General features: G+C 51.3%; 1 protein-coding gene across 1 annotated transcript in view; it reads left to right on the forward strand.

Annotated features, from left to right (window-relative positions):
* The window catches only part of LOC131692818 (solute carrier family 22 member 13), a 1,403,565-nt gene that overhangs the window by 1,376,926 nt on the left and 7,823 nt on the right, over positions 1–18,816 (forward strand). The window lies entirely within an intron of this gene.

Below are 18,816 nucleotides of genomic sequence, written 5' to 3' on the forward strand. Positions count from 1 at the left end.
TTGTCGGCGTGAGAAAAAAGCGTCGGCGGCGCGCCGCCGGTCTACCTCTCGGCGTCGGCGTTTGTTGAAATTTACCCCATATCGGAGTATCGATGACGAAACAGTAGATAGCAGACGTCTCGTGCTGCTTCTCGGACCGCCGGCGTTTGGCATGATTCTCGCTATTGCGTTCATTGCCTTCGCTGACTTTTCACAGGCGTAATCAACTTGGTTGTTGAAGCTCAACCGGTCGTCGATTATAACTCCCAATTGCTTCAATGCACGTTTCGATGCAATCACGTGCCCTCCGACGTCGGTCTGCATCCGTTGAACCGATCTGCAGTTACTGACCAACAACACCTCCGTCTTGTGGTGAGCTATTTGCAGCTTGACCCCGTTCATCCAGCTCTCGATCGCGTCTATTGTCTCCATCACCGACACCTCCACTTCTTCAAGTGTCTCACCCATCACCGTTAGTGACACGTCGTCCGCGAAACTTACGATTTTAACTTTCCTAGGCAGCTGCAGCGTTAAGACCCCATCGTACATCCCGTTCCAAAGGGTTGGACCGAGAATGGAGTCCTGAGGAACGCCCGCTGTGATACGCAATTACTTCTGTCCTTCACTCGTCTCGTACAGCAGCACTCTGCTCTGAAAGTAGCTCTTCAGGATCTGGCATAAATAGTCGGGAACCCTCATTCTATGCAGCGATGGCTTCGTCAACCTGTTAAGAATGATCCTTTCCAGTAGTTTTCCGAGTGTATCCAGCAGGCATATGGCCCTGTACGAAGTCGGGTCGCCAGGTGGCTTCCCTGGCTTCGGCAGCAACACCAGCTTCTGGATCTTCCACATTTCGGGGAAGTTGCCTTCATTTAGGCACTTCTGCATCACTATCCTGAACATGTCCGGATATGCCAGGTCGCAGCTTTTAGTACCACGTTTGTTATTCCATCCGGACCAGTTGCTTTCTTTGATTTTAGGCGCTTCGATGCTTCTGCTAGCTCGTCGTTAGTCACTTGCCGATCCGTGCTTGTTCCTTCTTCTTCGCCGTACGGTGTCGGTGGCCATATAGTTGGATCGTGCTTCGGGAAAAGACCCTCGACGATTATCTTTAGCTTGCTCGGACACATTTCGGCTGGCGTCGTCGGACCCTTCATTTTCGCCATCACGACTCGGTATGCGTCACCCCAGGGATTGGCGTCTACTTCTCGGCATAGCTCCTTGTGGCACTCTGACTTGCTAAGTCTGATCTCCCGTTTTAGAGCGGCCCTAGCTTCCCGAAACGATGCCTTATGCTCTTCTCTATCTGGTTCCGACCTTGCTCTTTGGGCCCGCCTTCTGGCTCTGAGACAAGCAGCGCGTAACGTACTAAGCGTCTCGTTCCACATGTAAGCTGGACGCCGTTTGTTTCGTGATTCCAGTTTTCGCGGCATTGTGGCGTCACAAGCCGCCACAATTCTTCTTGTTAGGGCAGCCGCATCCACGTTCTTGGTCCCGCCGTTCGGCCGAAGTGCCTCAACAAAGAGGTCTTTGTTGAAGACTTTCGTCTTCCACTTTCGTTCACCGGTCACCCTTCTCTGTACTGCCGCGGGGTTTCGTTGACCGATACGGTAGCGAATCTCCTGGTGGTCACTATGCGTATACGTTTCGCATACTCTCCAATTCATGTTCGCCGTCAATGAGGGATTACAGAATGTGACGTCGATGATAGACTCCCTCCCGTCTCTCCGAAATGTGCTAACAGAGCCTTCATTGCACAATCGTACGTCTAGCTTCGCTAGAGTTTCCTGCAGGATACACCATCTTGTGTTGGTTACTCTACTGCTCCATTCCACAGCCCAGGCGTTGAAGTCACCATCAATGACTACCGGCTTCCGATCGATCAACTGCTCGGTTAACTGCTCCAGCATTAGGCTGAACTGCTCTACTGTCCACCTTGGGGGAGCGTAGCAGCTACATACGAAGATGCCGTTGATTTTGGCTATCACGAAACCCTCGTATGAACGTTCTACCACTTCTTGGATGGGGAATCTTCCCATTACTTGTATCACAGCGGTTCCTGATCTATCCGCCACCCAGTTACCGTTATTAGGGGGGACTTGATAAGGCTCTGCGATCAAAGCGACATCGCACATAGTTTCTGTCGTAGACTGCCACAACAGTTGCTGTGCGGTATCACAGTGATTCAAGTTTATCTGGGTCACCTCCATCACCGTTGGCCTGCAGTCGCCTTCTTGTAGGCTGGGCAGTTAAAGCCACCCGTCTGATGGTCGTTTCCTTCCGCTGGGGTGCAAAGCAAGCACTTCGGCCTCTGCGTGCAGTCTCTCGCAAGATGGCCCGTCTCTCCGCATTTCCAGCACATCCCGGATCTGTCCGGGCCTTTGCAAGCTCCTGCTAAATGTCCAAAGCCTAAACATTTGAAGCATTTCTCCGCTTGTTTATTTACTCGTGGGGCGGCTCTCAGTAGGCATCTCGACCATCCAACTGTAACTTTACCTACCTTCAGCGCCTTGTCTGCAGCGGTTACCGGTAAACGAATCATCGCTATCTGCGTTCCTCCGTATCCCTTCCTTAATCGGATCGTCATGTGCACCTCACCCAGTTTGCACTGCTGCTTCATAGCACCGCTCAGCTCGTCTTCCGTCGTTATTTCGTCGAGGTCCTTGCTAACAATTACCATCTCTGGGCTTAAGACTTTAACTTCTGCCTTTCCACCCATTGATTTAGTTATAGTCTACTGCAAGGCAGAGCTACTAGTTGTAGTATTCTTCTTAAGCTCGAGGAGCATCTCATTTTTTTTGGGTACGCCTGACTCTTAACACGTTTTCCCCCAAATCTTTCAGCTCCGGGTCCTCTCTGACCTTTTTGAGCAGTGCTGCGTACGTAGTCTCGTCATTTGCTTTGACGAGCACGGCTTTTCCCTTAGGCGCCTTCTGACGAGCCGAGGGTTCTGATTTCCTCTTCTGCTCCCCTTTTCGCTCCTCCTTCCTTTTTTGCTGTTTCCCGCGTTTCTCCTTCCGACCTACAATGGTACTCCAGCTTTCACCCTATAAGGTTGCGTCATTTCCTTCGGCAGCAACAGCGTCCTCGAGCGTCTGCCTCTTTGACCCACCTGGTCTTTCGTCTCCTGGCGAGCATCTTGTCCTCTTTGGAGTTAAGGGAACTGGCGTGTTCTTCACTCCAATCTGCCTCTCCTTACGCTGTTTCGGAGGGGCTAGGAGGATAGTGGCCTTAGCCGACGCCGATGCTCGCTCAGCTGAATCTGCCCTCTGCGTTGCCGTATTGTACTCTTTCACGGCAGACAGTAGCGCCTTCCGGATTTTGATGATCATCTCCTTAATGTCTTTGTGGACATTGTTTCTCGTGTCCACGAACTTGTGGAGCTCCTCCACCAAGTGCCTCGCTACCACTACCTTTGGCGTTTGTGGGGTGTAGTTCATTCCGCTCTGCTCCGGCTGTTTTTGTTGCTGCTGTTGCTGTAGCTTCGGCTTCCCCTCCTCCTGCTCTTGCTGGATGACTTCAGCTACTACTGGTGGTGCTGACCTCACCAACCCGCCTCTGGCAAACGGATTCACCGTGCCTGCTCCATTTATATCGGTTGCTTGTTTTTTCTCCATTTTATTGGATCCCAACTCCGGGCCGCTATCTCCACTTGCTGCACATAGTCGCCTCTCGCGATCCCATGATTATCTATACTGCCAAAAAGCAGTAGTGAGTTCATGCAAGGGTTGACACTATCCTTCATGCGGAGTAGTGTTCAGAGCCGGATCGGCGTAAATCGGGAATGCCTCAACCGAACCTAGTACCACCAACCAAATGATGGCGAGTTTCGAACGTACCCAGAGACCTGCCAGGGTTTTGCTGGGACGGAGGCAGCCATGCTGTTAGCCCACTCGCCATTTCAAGTCGGTGTCATCCTTCCTTACTCAGGGAGTAGAACAGCACGCCTGTCAGCCCAAAGTCGCCATCCTTTTCGTTATCCGTGTCCTGTCCGTTGACGTTCGCCATGGCCAGTGTACCATAATCAGGATGTTACTGGCGTCGATCCTGATGTGCCGGTTGCCACTCCAGTTGGGCTAGAGTGCCTAGATCTTAGATTATTGGAATCTTAGGATCTTAGCAGAAGCGGCACAGACTCGCTTCATCGGAGCTGCTTTTGGAGTTATGGCTTTTTTTTAAAGGTTTAGAAGAGCCCAATCTTAGCCCCACCATATCCTAGCAAGGCTCCCCAACTCGCAGTAGGGCCGTTGGGGGGGGGGGTTCGTTAGGCCCCTGGACTCCTGTCCTTCCTGTCCCTGCTGCCCCCATGCATGTTTTTTTTTTTACAATGGAGAAGACCTTTATGTCCTAGCCCAGTACACGTGCTAACGGTAGGGTCCAATCTACCACACGGGGTGCACTGGGGGCGTGTCGGACTCGAATGGTGACCAGCCATTAATACCGACTAAACTCCATTGGGCTCCGCCATCATTCCTCCCAGGAACTACCTCTCGGTATTACTTCTGGGGGGATGGCTGTACTAAGTGTACTCATTCACTCTCACTCGCGCGATCATACATCCTGTATGAGGCTTACTTGGGTGCTCTCTCAATCACACTTTGATTCACTCTCAAACACTCCCACATGAGGCTGACTTTTGTGCTCACCTTTTACGTTCCATGCGAGGCTGACTTGTATGCTCACCTTACTCATTCCTTGCTAGGCTTACTTTTGTGCTCGCCCTACCCATCCATGTGAGGCTGACTTGGGTGCTCACCCTATCACCTGATTCACTCTCAATCGTGCCACTCTATTGTACCTTTGTCACTCCCTCTGGCATCCCATGTGGGACATTTTCCTTAGGCCCCACTTCTGACATACCATGCGAGGCTGACTTTTGTGCTCACCTTTTTCATTCCTTGCTAGGCTGACTTTTGTGCTAGCCTCTACCAACCTGTGAGGCTGACTTTTATGCTCACCCTTAACATGCAATGTGAGACTGACTTGGATGCTCACCCTTTCACTCCTCTGCCACGCCATGAGGCATCGATAGCTTAGTTCCAACATACTACGCTACGACCCTCCCGTCTTGGCATGAGGCAGTCCACTTATACGCCTATACACTCACTCTTCTGTCTTGCTTCGGGGTGGCTGGGTTTACCCCTTACGCGGTTGCCATTCGCTGCGCCAACCTACCTCGGCATGAACAGACCATTCACTCTCTTATTTTGCGCTTGGCCTTTTTCGCTCCAACTAACCAATCACTAGTTAGCCGTGCCCGCCGTCTGTTGCTCGGTTCGCCAGATTACCTGTAGCCTACTGGCAATCTGGATGGTAGCAGCCGAGACTGCGTTCCACTTCTCCACCGTTTGACACATCCGCTGAATAAGGGTATCCGGGGTTGTGTCCCAGCCACAGACGTCAAGCATTGCTCTTCTTTCGACGTCGAACCGATGACATACGAACAGTATGTGTTCGGCAGTTTCATCTACACCTGGGCAGTCCGGGCAGACTGGGACCTCCGCGTGCCCGAACCTGTGGAGGTACTGACGGAAACAGCCATGGCCTGACAGGAATTGTGTCAGGTGGAAGTGAACTTCCCCATGGGGTCTTCCCACCCAGCTCGATATGCTAGGTATCAGCCGGTGGGTCCACCTACCTTTCGAGGAGTTATCCCACTCACGCTGCCATCTGGCGACCGAGGTCACCCTGGTGCGCTCGCGGGCTCCCCTATTTCCACGTAGCTCAAAGCACTCCTCATCTTCCCGAATGACCAGCCCGACTGGCATCATGCTCGCTATCACGCAGGATGCATCGTGTGATACCGTGCGGTAGGCAGATATCACTCTGAGGCACATCACGCGGTAGGTGCTCTCCAGTTTCTGTAGGTAACTGGTTACCCTCAGTGCTCTTGACCATGACGGGCCGCCGTACCTGAGGATAGATACGGCAACGCCTGCCAGTAACATACGTCTACTGGCGCACACCTTTGAGCTGTTGGACATCATTCTCGATAGTGCCGCAACAGCAGTCGACGCTCTCTTGCACGTATAGTCGACATGGCTGCCGAAGGTCAGCTTGTCGTCTATAATGACTCCGAGAGACTTCAGACTTCGCTGTGAAGTGATCGCGACTTCTCCCACATGGATAACTGCATGTTGTGCCGACTTGCGGTTGTTGACGATAACTACCTCCGTCTTATGATGAGCGAGCTCCAGGCCTCTCGCGCTCATCCATTCCTCCACCGTGCTAATCGCGTGTTCTGCGGTTAGTTCTACCTCAGGAATTGACTCCCCGTAGACCTCCAAGGTTACGTCGTCGGCAAAGCCGACGATCTTGACCCCAGGAGGGAACTTCAGTCTCAGAACCCCGTCATACATGAGGTTCCATAGCACCGGGCCTAGGATCGAGCCCTGCGGGACTCCGGCGGTAATCGGAACCCTTTTCTGACCGGCATCGGTCTCGTATAGCAGCACGCGGTTTTGGAAGTAACTTTCCAGGATCCGGTACAGACCCACCGGTAGGCTAAGCCGGTGTAACGAGAGCGCGATGGCATCCCAGCTTGCGCTGTTGAATGCGTTCTTCACGTCAAGTGTCACTAACGCACAGTATCGAATACCTCGCCTTTTTCGTTGGATCGCTATCTCGGCAGTATTTATCACTGAGTTGAGAGCGTCCACTGTGGACTTACCCTTCCGAAAGCCAAACTGGTTGCTTGACAGACCGTCCGTACCTTCCACGTACGGGGTGAGCCTGTTGAGGATGATCCTCTCAAGCAGTTTGCCAGTCGTGTCGATCAGACAGATTGGTCTGTACGCCGATGGGTCGCCTGGCGGCTTCCCGGGCTTCGGCAACAGCACCAGTTTCTGCCTTTTCCATCTATCGGGGAAACGGCACTCGTCAAGGCATCTCTGCATAGCTAGCCTGAACATGTTCGGGTTCGCTATGATCGCTGCCTTGAGAGCGTTGTTTGGAACTCCATCCGGCCCTGGAGCTTTGTTCATTGCTAGGGATTTAGCCACTGCGAGTAGTTCTTCATTCGTCACTGGAGCCACCATTTCGACCGTGCCCGCACTGTCTCGTAGTGCAGGTGGCCAGGGGCTTGTGGCTCGAGACGGGAAGAGTACTTCGATAATCGTTGCCAACCGGTCCGGAGACCGTTCTGGGGGTGAGGAGCCCCCTTTGGTCTTGGCCATCACAATCCGGTAGGCGTCACCCCACGGATTCGCGTTGGCACTCTCACACAGGTTGTCGAAACACGCTCTCTTGCTGCTTTTAATAGCCTTGTTAAGGGCTAATTTCGCAGCTCGAAACGCTTCACGGCGGTTCTCTCTTGCATCCTCGGTGCGAGCTCTTTGCATCCTACGTCTAGCTCTGAGACAGGCTGACCGTAGAGCTGCAATCTCGGCACTCCACCAATATACCGGGCATCTACCGTTTCTTGGCAGTGTTTTTCTCGGCATAGTGGCGTCGCACGCGCGTGATAGAACAGCTACCAGCGCATCCCCGCTTAGACTGTCGGTGTTGGCCTCCAGTCCCAGGGCCGCGGTGAAAGTTTCGCTGTCGAAGTGATTGGACTTCCAACCGCGTACCTGACAGGGATCTCCCGCCCTCGGATGCTGCACACCATAGTTGATATTAAAGCGGATTGCTAAATGATCGCTATGGGTGTAGCCTTCGTCTACCCTCCATTCCATGCCTGGAGCCAGACTCGGGCTGGCAAAGGTCAAATCAATCCACGCCTCCACTCCGTTTCTACGGAATGTACTAGCGGAGCCATCATTAGCTAGCACAGTATCGAGTTTCGCAAACGCTTCCATTAGCGCTTGACCCCTGCTATTTGTACAGCGGCTGCCCCACTCCACTGCCCAAGCGTTGAAGTCTCCCGCTATTACTACCGGTTTCCGGCCCACGAGGTCCGACGAAAGCCTGTCGATCATCTGGTAGAACTGTTCTATTGGCCACCTTGGTGGGGCGTAGCAGCTGCAATAGAACACACCATTGATCTTGGCAATCGCCACACCCTCGGCGGAAGGGAAGGTTCCCGGTTTAAGAGGTAATACACCCCTCCGCCGAGGGTGTGGCGATTGCCAAGATCAATGGTGTGTTCTATTGCAGCTGCTACGCCCCACCAAGGTGGCCAATAGAACAGTTCTACCAGATGATCGACAGGCTCTCGTCGGACCTCGTGGGCCGGAAACCGGTAGTAATAGCGGGAGACTTTAACGCTTGGGCAGTGGAGTGGGGCAGCCGCTGTACAAATAGCAGGGGTCAAGCGCTAATGGAAGCGCTTGCGAAACTCGATACTGTGCTAGCTAATGATGGCTCCGCTAGTACATTCCGTAGAAACGGAGTGGAGGCGTGGATTGATGTGACCTTTGCCAGCCCGAGTCTGGCTCCAGGCATGGAATGGAGGGTAGACGAAGGCTACACCCATAGCGATCATTTAGCAATCCGCTTTAAGATCAACTATGGTGTGCAGCATCCGAGGGCGGGAGATCCCTGTCAGGTACGCGGGTGGAAGTCCAATCACTTCGACAGCGAAGCTTTCACCGCGGCCCTGGGACTGGAGGCCAACACCGACAGTCTAAGCGGGGATGCGCTGGTAGCTGTTCTATCACGCGCGTGCGACGCCACTATGCCGAGAAAAACACTGCCAAGAAACGGTAGATGCCCGGTATACTGGTGGAGTGCCGAGATTGCAGCTCTACGGTCAGCCTGTCTCAGAGCTAGACGTAGGATGCAAAGAGCTCGCACCGAGGATGCAAGAGAGAACCGCCGTGAAGTGTTTCGAGCTGCGAAATTAGCCCTTAACAAGGCTATTAAAAGCAGCAAGAGAGCGTGTTTCGACAACCTGTGTGAGAGTGCCAACGCGAATCCGTGGGGTGACGCCTACCGGATTGTGATGGCCAAGACCAAAGGGGGCTCCTCACCCCCAGAACGGTCTCCGGACCGGTTGGCAACGATTATCGAAGTACTCTTCCCGTCTCGAGCCACAAGCCCCTGGCCACCTGCACTACGAAACAGTGCGGGCACGGTCGAAATGGTGGCTCCAGTGACGAACGAAGAACTACTCGCAGTGGCTAAATCCCTAGCAATGAACAAAGCTCCAGGGCCGGATGGAGTTCCGAACAACGCTCTCAAGGCAGCGATCATAGCGAACCCGAACATGTTCAGGCTAGCTATGCAGAGATGCCTTGACGAGTGCCGTTTCCCCGATAGATGGAAAAGGCAGAAACTGGTGCTGTTGCCGAAGCCCAGGAAGCCGCCAGGCGACCCATCGGCGTACAGACCAATCTGTCTGATAGACACGACTGGCAAACTGCTGGAGAGGATCATCCTCAACAGGCTCACCCCGTACGCGGAAGGTACGGACGGTCTGTCAAGCAACCAGTTTGGCTTTCGGAAGGGTAAGTCCACAGTGGACGCTCTCAACTCAGTGATAAATACTGCCGAGATAGCGATCCAACGAAAAAGGCGAGGTATTCGATACTGTGCGTTAGTGACACTTGACGTGAAGAACGCATTTAACAGCGCAAGCTGGGATGCCATCGCGCTCTCGTTACACCGGCTTAGCCTACCGGTGGGTCTGTACCGGAGCCTGGAAAGTTACTTCCAAAACCGTGTACTGATATACGAGACCGATGCCGGTCAGAAAAGGGTTCCGATTACCGCTGGAGTCCCGCAGGGCTCGACCCTAGGCCCGGTGCTATGGAACCTCATGTATGACGGGGTTCTGAGACTGAAGTTCCCTCCTGGGGTCAAGATCGTCGGCTTTGCTGACGACGTAACCTTGGAGGTCTACGGGGAGTCAATTCCTGAGGTAGAACTAACCGCAGAACACGCGATTAGCACGGTGGAGGAATGGATGAGCGCGAGAGGCCTGGAGCTCGCTCATCATAAGACGGAGGTAGTTATCGTCAACAACCGCAAGTCGGCACAACATGCAGTTATCCATGTGGGAGAAGTCACGATCACTTCACAGCGAAGTCTGAAGTCTCTCGGAGTCATTATAGACGACAAGCTGACCTTCGGCAGCCATGTCGACTATACGTGCAAGAGAGCGTCGACTGCTGTTGCGGCACTATCGAGAATGATGTCCAACAGCTCAAAGGTGTGCGCCAGTAGACGTATGTTACTGGCAGGCGTTGCCGTATCTATCCTCAGGTACGGCGGCCCGTCATGGTCAAGAGCACTGAGGGTAACCAGTTACCTACAGAAACTGGAGAGCACCTACCGCGTGATGTGCCTCAGAGTGATATCTGCCTACCGCACGGTATCACACGATGCATCCTGCGTGATAGCGAGCATGATGCCAGTCGGGCTGGTCATTCGGGAAGATGAGGAGTGCTTTGAGCTACGTGGAAATAGGGGAGCCCGCGAGCGCACCAGGGTGACCTCGGTCGCCAGATGGCAGCGTGAGTGGGATAACTCCTCGAAAGGTAGGTGGACCCACCGGCTGATACCTAGCATATCGAGCTGGGTGGGAAGACCCCATGGGGAAGTTCACTTCCACCTGACACAATTCCTGTCAGGCCATGGCTGTTTCCGTCAGTACCTCCACAGGTTCGGGCACGCGGAGGTCCCAGTCTGCCCGGACTGCCCAGGTGTAGATGAAACTGCCGAACACATACTGTTCGTATGTCATCGGTTCGACGTCGAAAGAAGAGCAATGCTTGACGTCTGTGGCTGGGACACAACCCCGGATACCCTTATTCAGCGGATGTGTCAAACGGTGGAGAAGTGGAACGCAGTCTCGGCTGCTACCATCCAGATTGCCAGTAGGCTACAGGTAATCTGGCGAACCGAGCAACAGACGGCGGGCACGGCTAACTAGTGATTGGTTAGTTGGAGCGAAAAAGGCCAAGCGCAAAATAAGAGAGTGAATGGTCTGTTCATGCCGAGGTAGGTTGGCGCAGCGAATGGCAACCGCGTAAGGGGTAAACCCAGCCACCCCGAAGCAAGACAGAAGAGTGAGTGTATAGGCGTATAAGTGGACTGCCTCATGCCAAGACGGGAGGGTCGTAGCGTAGTATGTTGGAACTAAGCTATCGATGCCTCATGGCGTGGCAGAGGAGTGAAAGGGTGAGCATCCAAGTCAGTCTCACACTGCATGTTAAGGGTGAGCATAAAAGTCAGCCTCACAGGTTGGTAGAGGCTAGCACAAAAGTCACCCTAGCAAGGAATGAAAAAGGTGAGCACAAAAGTCAGCCTCGCATGGTATGTCAGAAGTGGGGCCTAAGAAAAATGTCCCACATGGGATGCCAGAGGGAGTGACAAAGGTACAATAGAGTGGCACGATTGAGAGTGAATCAGGTGATAGGGTGAGCACCCAAGTCAGCCTCACATGGATGGCGAGCACAAAAGTAAGCCTAGCAAGGAATGAGTAAGGTGAGCACACAAGTCAGCCTCGCATGGAACGTAAAAGGTGAGCACAAAAGTCAGCCTCATGTGGGAGTGTTTGAGAGTGAATCAAAGTGTGATTGAGAGAGCACCCAAGTAAGCCTCATACAGGAGGTATGATCGCGCGAGTGAGAGTGAATGAGTACACTTAGTACAGCCATCCCCCCAGAAGTAATACCGAGAGGTAGTTCCTGGGAGGAATGATGGCGGAGCCCAATGGAGTTTAGTCGGTATTAATGGCTGGTCACCATTCGAGTCCGACACGCCCCCAGTGCACCCCGTGTGGTAGATTGGACCCTACCGTTAGCACGTGTACTGGGCTAGGACATAAAGGTCTTCTCCATTGTAAAAAAAAAAAAAAAAAAAAAACACCCTCGGCGGAGGGGTGTATTACCTCTTGAACCGGGAACCTTCCCGTTGTACAGATTGCCACCATTCCAGACCCGTCCGACACCCAATTGCCGTTGCCGGCAGGGATACTGTACGGGTCTGATAAGAGGGCGACATCTGTCCTCGACTCCGAGACCGACTGCCACAGCAGCTGTTGGGCTGCTGCACAATGGTTAAGATTTAGCTGTGTGACTCTCACGGCTTCTTCTTATTTAACTCGCCGAAGGGACACGAAGGTCCGCCCATAGCATGTTTATGGGCTTGCTTCTTAGCGGTGCAGTTAAGGCACTTATATGCCTTAGTGCACCCCCGCTCTTTATGCCCCTCCTCGCCGCAGCGACGACATAGCTTGCTCCTATCTATGCCTTTGCATTCGTATGCTTTATGGCCGGATTCTAGGCACCGATAGCACCTGTCCACTGAAGGCGGCTGGGGTATACTAATAGGGCATACCGACCAGCCGATCTTCAGCTTCCCTTTCTCGGTTACCTTTTTGGCATCCGCATTCAGTAGCCTGAGGTAGGCTACTTGGGTGCCAGAGGGTCCGTCTTTCAATCGCACAGAGGCCCGCTCGATTGTGACGCCGCATTGCTCCTTGACGGCTGCGACGACGTCTTCTGCGGTCGTGAACTCGTCCAAGTGCTTGCACTGGAGAGTTGTTTCCGCACCTAGCGACCTGATTTGGGCGCCCTCACCAAGGACCTCTTGGGCCAAGGCCTTATATACTGCACTTGATTGTGCGCCTCGCTTCAGCACCAGGAGCATCTCTCCCGTGTTGGTGCGTCTTACGCTACGCACATCCTGCCCAAGGGCCGAGAGACTTTCGGCCGCCTTCATCGATTTAAGGACATCGGCGTATTTGTCCTTGTCCTTGTAACCACAAGGCTTCGCCTCTGTCCTTGGCCTTCCTCGCAGGCCGCGGTACCTCCGGTTTCGGTGCCGGCTTTTTCTTGGTAACCAGCGTCCAGGGGTTTGAGCCCCCCTGCCCCGGTCGTGCCGGGTTGCTGGTACCATCGCTCTCCACAGCGAGGTCACTCTCGCCCTCGCTTACCTCTCCCAGGCGGCGTTTGACCTTGACGGTTGCACGCCGAGTGGTGTCGGTTTTGGCACCCTCGCCTGGCGACTTCCTAGGGCGCTTCGCATTCGATGCCGTCTTGCGATTGCCCTTTCCCTTTCCCTTCGAGGGGAACTCGGTCGCCGCTCCGATCGACGTGGCTGCTCCGTAGAAGGTAAAGGCCACTGTCTGTGAACCTCTATCGACCTTCTCTCTTTCCTCCCTATTGGAGGCCACTGTCTGGGTTTCTCTGTCGGGCCTCTCCCGACATTCCACCCTCTCAACATAGGCCTGCTGTTCCTGTCTTACGACACGAACAGCTTTCCGGAGCTCCAAGAGGCTCAACTTCAACTCCTTGGCTATGTTCTGCTTTGCGCTAGCGAAGTCGATTATAGAATCGAGTTGCTTCGCTACTTTGCGCATCGCAGCTATTGGCCCCTCCGATGCATTGGTAGGGATATTGCCTACCGCTGCTGGGGGGTCACTGGTGCTTTCGGATGCAGCACTCATCGCTCCACTACTCTCCCCACGGGGGGGAGACCTCGCCAAACCACCTCTTGCGAAGGGGTTTGGCACCTCCGTCTGTTTGTTTTTATTTTTATTTACCTCCATGTATAGTCCCACGAGTAGCGCGAGAAATATATGTCCGCCACGCCAGAGCTCCGCATTAGCGTGGTAAGGGACGCTTACTGTGGGGGTTGCCCAGGTACCCCACAGGCTCCGTTAACGATCGAGCATCTTTTTCACCCCCTCGATCACTCATCCCTCGGCACGGGTCGCTTCACGCCTTGGAATTGGGGTTATGCCCTACCTTGCTTTACGTGGTGATCTCGGCCCGGATCATCACAACCATCCTCCTTTACCAGGGCATTGGACCTGTAGCTCTGGTTCTCAATAGTTCCATGTACGTATGTTATTACAGACGTGCTACTATTGAGATCCGTCATTCGCTAGCGGAGTTAGCCCCCATGTATGTATGTATGTATGTATGTATGTATGTATGTATGTATGTATGTATGTATGTATGTATGTAAGTATGTATGTATGTATGTATGTATGTATGTATGTATGTATGTATGTATGTATGTATGTGTGTGTATGTGCAGATTTGTTAACAAAATGTCACCATCGGTTTCTCGGAGATGGCTGAACCGATTTTTACAAACTAAGATTCAAATGAAAGGTATAATATTCCCATAGGTTGCTATTGAATTTCATTTTCAACCGACATCTTGTTCCGGATTACGAGTTGAAGAGTATTGTTACAAAACAAAATTTGTTGATTTGTCCACATCGGTTTCTCGGAATTTTCTGAACCGATTTTGACAAACTTGATTTTAAATGAAAGGTCCGTCAGCTGCTGTTGAATTTTGTGCGGATCCGAGTTCTGGTTCCTGAATTACAGGGTGATACTTACGATCACGCAGCAAATCCCGATTCTAACGAATTCTGCGATGTGATGATTTTTTTTTCCAAAATGAAATCAGAACTGTTGAATTTGTAGATCTAGGTCACCAACAGTCATTCAAAGTTTCTTTGGCCACACTGGCCACCATCGACGGATCCGGAAGCATCCAAATTCAGAATAACGGTTATATTGGTTTCTCGAAAATGGCTAGACCGATTTGATCAACTTAGTCTCAAATGAAAGGCGTTGAGTCCCCGGAAACTGATATTAAATTCCATCTCCATCCGACTTCCGGCTCCGAAGTTACGGGTTGTGGAGTGCGATCTCATGTAAAACTCCGATTCATACTGTAACCCGTCAAGGTAACAATTAGCACTGGGTGGAAATATACCTATTTGTGCGTACTCTCTCCGTAGAGTGTATTGTTATTGCAACATAACTCACCGCTGGTCATTATGCTCGTTCATGTTTTTGATGTAAATTTCGTTTAAATAATAGTCCATGAACGTTGTTATTAGTCCAGATAGGTGTAGTAATTTTTGTTGTGTATTTGTAAATAAATAGCTTAGGGTTTAGTTAGGTTACCGCTCTCCTTTCGCTGCAAAAGTGGTCTGACTATGCTGTGCTATAGCGATGACAGCTATGCAGTGGTGCGATTTTTTGGTGCTTGTTTTGGTCGAGTGCGGAAGGCGGCCATCGTGAAAATAGGGAAAGTGACGAACCACGGCGATAGACAGACGTCCGCCAGATTACGTGTTTTGTTTTCGGGACAGTTTCCCGCCACGATAGTGAAGTGCGCGAGTGCGACGGTAAAATCACCCGTCGAGATTGCCGGCCCGTGGTTCGGGCACAGTGAAAATTACGGTGTCGGTTCGCCAACAGGGGTAAGCTAACAGTCAAGGAGTTTATTCGCTTCCCCGGCTAAATAATAAGGAACCGTGACATCGACCGTTCTCGCTATAGAGGATAAGTCGAACGAGCCTAGCTCTCCTCTATAGCTAATAGCCAAGGAGAACGAAGCAGGGCGGACAAAGGTTCCCCCTGGGAAGTACACTGCGGTGACTTCCAGGATCGTTTGCGGCGAGCAAGACGATCCAGCGATAATTCGCCAACGTCGCTAGGGAGGTTCCAACAAAAGAGCCAAGCTCACCTCCCTAGCTAAACGCCAAGGACCGCTGCCGGAGCAGCCAACGCCATTCCGGGAGAACTCGGCCGTTGTAGTCCCGGCCGGTCGGAAGAAACCGCCCGCCTTCACGCCAACGGTAGCAGCAGATCAGTGAATCACCAGCAGTCGCAGTGAAGTGGAGAGTTGGAGGACAATAAAGTCGGTAAATTTAGTAGTTTATTTGCTTGTTTACTTTTGTGTTGTGACGAAAATCCGAAATTCTGTAGAGGCACCTAGGCCGCCCTGAAAAGAAGGGTTCGCCGGGCAAACAAGAACCCGAGTAGTGGGCAAACCCATACTTACATTTGGCGCACAGCGCAAAACACACTGAAAGAAATATTTTCCTATTTTGGAAAATATTTTTTTCTTCCGGAGTGTGGGGTGCTTCTACTAAATCGAGGATTTTCGTAGAACAGTCGGTGAGGTTTCTTCCGCAATATTGTTCCGCGGTCGTATTATTTATTTTTTTACATTTTTGGTATTGTTTTTCTTTGATTTTTGCATTTTCCTTTTTTGTACGAATTTGTGAATTGCGTTGTTTGTGTTTGGTCTGCCGGACGAGTAGTTTGAAGGTTGTTGTCATTTATTCGGTTGCGGTGGCCAATCGCCTTGAATTCTCAATCCGGTTTGAGACATTTTTGGAGCAGCTTGATTTCCTGAAATTTTAAGGGAATCGTTAGTTGGCGAAAAATCCGAAATTTTATCGTACCAGTACTTACATGCTTTGTGTCTTGGTGATTTCTTCCAATATAGCGCAAGTTATGATGGCGTTGGAGAAATTCAACCAAGCGTGTGTGTTCATGCGCGTTGATCATTTGCATTGCGATGAGCTGGATTTTGAGTTGCTATCTCGAAGCATTTTTATCTCTTCTGATTCGGATCTTTCGGGTGTCCAGCGGCAGCGGCGTCTTCGGGGAATTTTGTCGCATGAGCGGTCGTCTCGGAGGGAATTAGTTCGTAATTTTCGGGGTGACGTGGGTGAAGAAAAGGAGATCTGCCTTGGTAAACTACTAACAATCAAGGAAGATCTCCAGTACCGGTGCCCAAACAAGGAGATTTACCAAACACGGTTGCTTCATTTGGGGTCTAGGCTCCAGGTTATCCGAAATTATGCGGCAGGGGAGGTCAACCAGGAAATTTCAGGGTTGCTGGAGGAAGTTCTAGCAGTTTATGCCAGTCATTTCAGTGACGAGCAGGCAGCACTTCCTCCCGACAATCAAGAAGGGGAGGATGGAGAAATTTTGGGAGATTTGCTGAGTACAGACGTACCTGCAATTCCACAGGGATCCAATCCTTCCGAAGACGAAGGATCTCTTTCCAAACAGCTCGTAGGAGACGACCTGTTGCGTGTCTTGTGCGAGATGAGGGACGAGATTCGACAATTACGACAGCAATCTGACGATAATAAAGCCCTAGCGTCTCAGGGGTCTGATGCTTTTTCAAAAGCTACCGAAACGCTAATGGGTGGGATTGCTTCACTGACAACAATTTCGTCAGTTTTGAGAAAGACGGTTCAAGAAGTTGTCTCACTTCGTGAATCCGTCAGTGAACTTCGGGCACTAGTACATCAGAAGGAAAGTGCTCCCGAGATGGATCTGCAGACCGATCTGGAAGATTTGCGTTTGATGGACGTACCCGATTCATTTGATGCACCAGAGATTCCTCGCCCAACACTGGCGCCCAGTCCCGATCAATTTGTGGTGAAGCGAGGATTCTCGGGTCAACAAAATATATGTCCATCACTTCCAATCGAGAAACCGAAACAGAATACCGGATTCACAGCCCCGTACCAAACTCAGAACCAGCCTCACGTTCCTGAATGGACCGAACAGCGGACGGGACCATCCTATCCGAACTTTTCAATATCTACCAACGCGGGAAACGGATCGATGGCAGCCCCAAGGAATTACTCGCGTAACCCGCAACGCGTCGCTGATTGGAAAATTCGGAAGTATGCTGGAACTGATGAAGGAACGGGACTAAATGAATTCTTGGACACCGTAGCGAGTTACGCTGCGTGTGAGCAAATGTGCGAAGAAGAACTTTTCAATTCTGCGATGCATTTGTTCACTGGCAATGCTTTGACCTGGTATCAGGCTATGCGTGCGCATAACCGGTTGTTTAACTGGAACCATCTTGTTTGCGAGCTCAAGGTAAATTTTGTTCATCCTGAACTTGATGCTACGCTCAAAATGAAGGCTCTCCAGCGCCGGCAGATGCGTAACGAATCTTTCCAGGAATACTTCCTGGAAATGGAAAAAATATTTCGTGCTATGACGGTTCCAATGGCACCGAGCGAAAAACTCGACGTGCTCAAGCGGAACCTAAAAGCCGACTATAAACAAATGCTAATTCTCAGGCCAGTGAACACGCTCTCGGAATTGATGAGTCTTGGTAAATCGATCGACGCCTCCAAGACGCCGATTTATCAGAAAGTTTTCGGTTCTTCTCGGGAAGTTGCTGCTTATTCTGATAATCCACCACAAAACAAACAAAAACAAAATAATCAAAACCACCTCCCTTTTGGACAGAATAACGGCAACGCAAAATCCAAAACGTTTTGGAACAAGAATGCCAAACCGGCAGGTCTTGATTCAAGCAAGCCTCCTGACAACCAGAAAAAGAAACAGCAAGGGAATCAGGACGGCAAAAATCTCGAAGGAAACAATCAAAAACCGATCGAACCACCGCAGAAACCTATAATGTGTCTGGAGTATTTGGTGGAAAAGCATCGTCCTCCAGTGCTCGGCGTCTGCTACAATTGTGGAGACAAAGGACATGAATTTGAGGAATGCCGGAAACCAAATCGGGTCTTCTGCATCGTGTGTGGTTTTAAAGGATTTGATGTTTCTCGTTGCCCTTACTGCCTAAAAAACGGGATCAGAACCAACTGAAGTCGCAGTTGGCAGTAAAACAGCGCTCCAAACAACAACTCATTATTAATCCCCAGATTTACGACTGTTTTCGACCGGCTCGTGATGAGGACTATGAAAATTCGTTGTCTGTCGAAACCATCGTCCTTGACGACCCGTTTGATAACCGTCCATTTGCAATTGTCGCTGTGTACGGCAAATCCTTCAAAGCCTTGCTCGACAGTGGTAGTAACGCCACAATTATAACTAAAAAGCTATACCGAAAGTTTTCGAAAAGTCCCTTGAAAAGGTTGGAACGACCATTCGAACTACGTTCTGCAAATGGTCAATCCTTACCAATCATTGGACAAGCGTATCTCCCGTATACTTTCCAAAATTTGACAAAGGTCCTATGCACTCTTGTGGTAGAGCATCTGACCGTCAACTCCATTCTAGGTATGGACTTTTGGCGCGCCTTTGGGATTTCTCCTGATATACAAAACTGTGCTCTGTTGAACTCAGGTCAGGAATCAGAAGACGATGAAGAAGATGAAGTACCGCGTGAGTCGATACTCACTTCGGAACA

This window comes from Topomyia yanbarensis, chromosome 3 (genome assembly GCF_030247195.1).
Source record: "Topomyia yanbarensis strain Yona2022 chromosome 3, ASM3024719v1, whole genome shotgun sequence".
Taxonomy (NCBI): domain Eukaryota; kingdom Metazoa; phylum Arthropoda; class Insecta; order Diptera; family Culicidae; genus Topomyia; species Topomyia yanbarensis.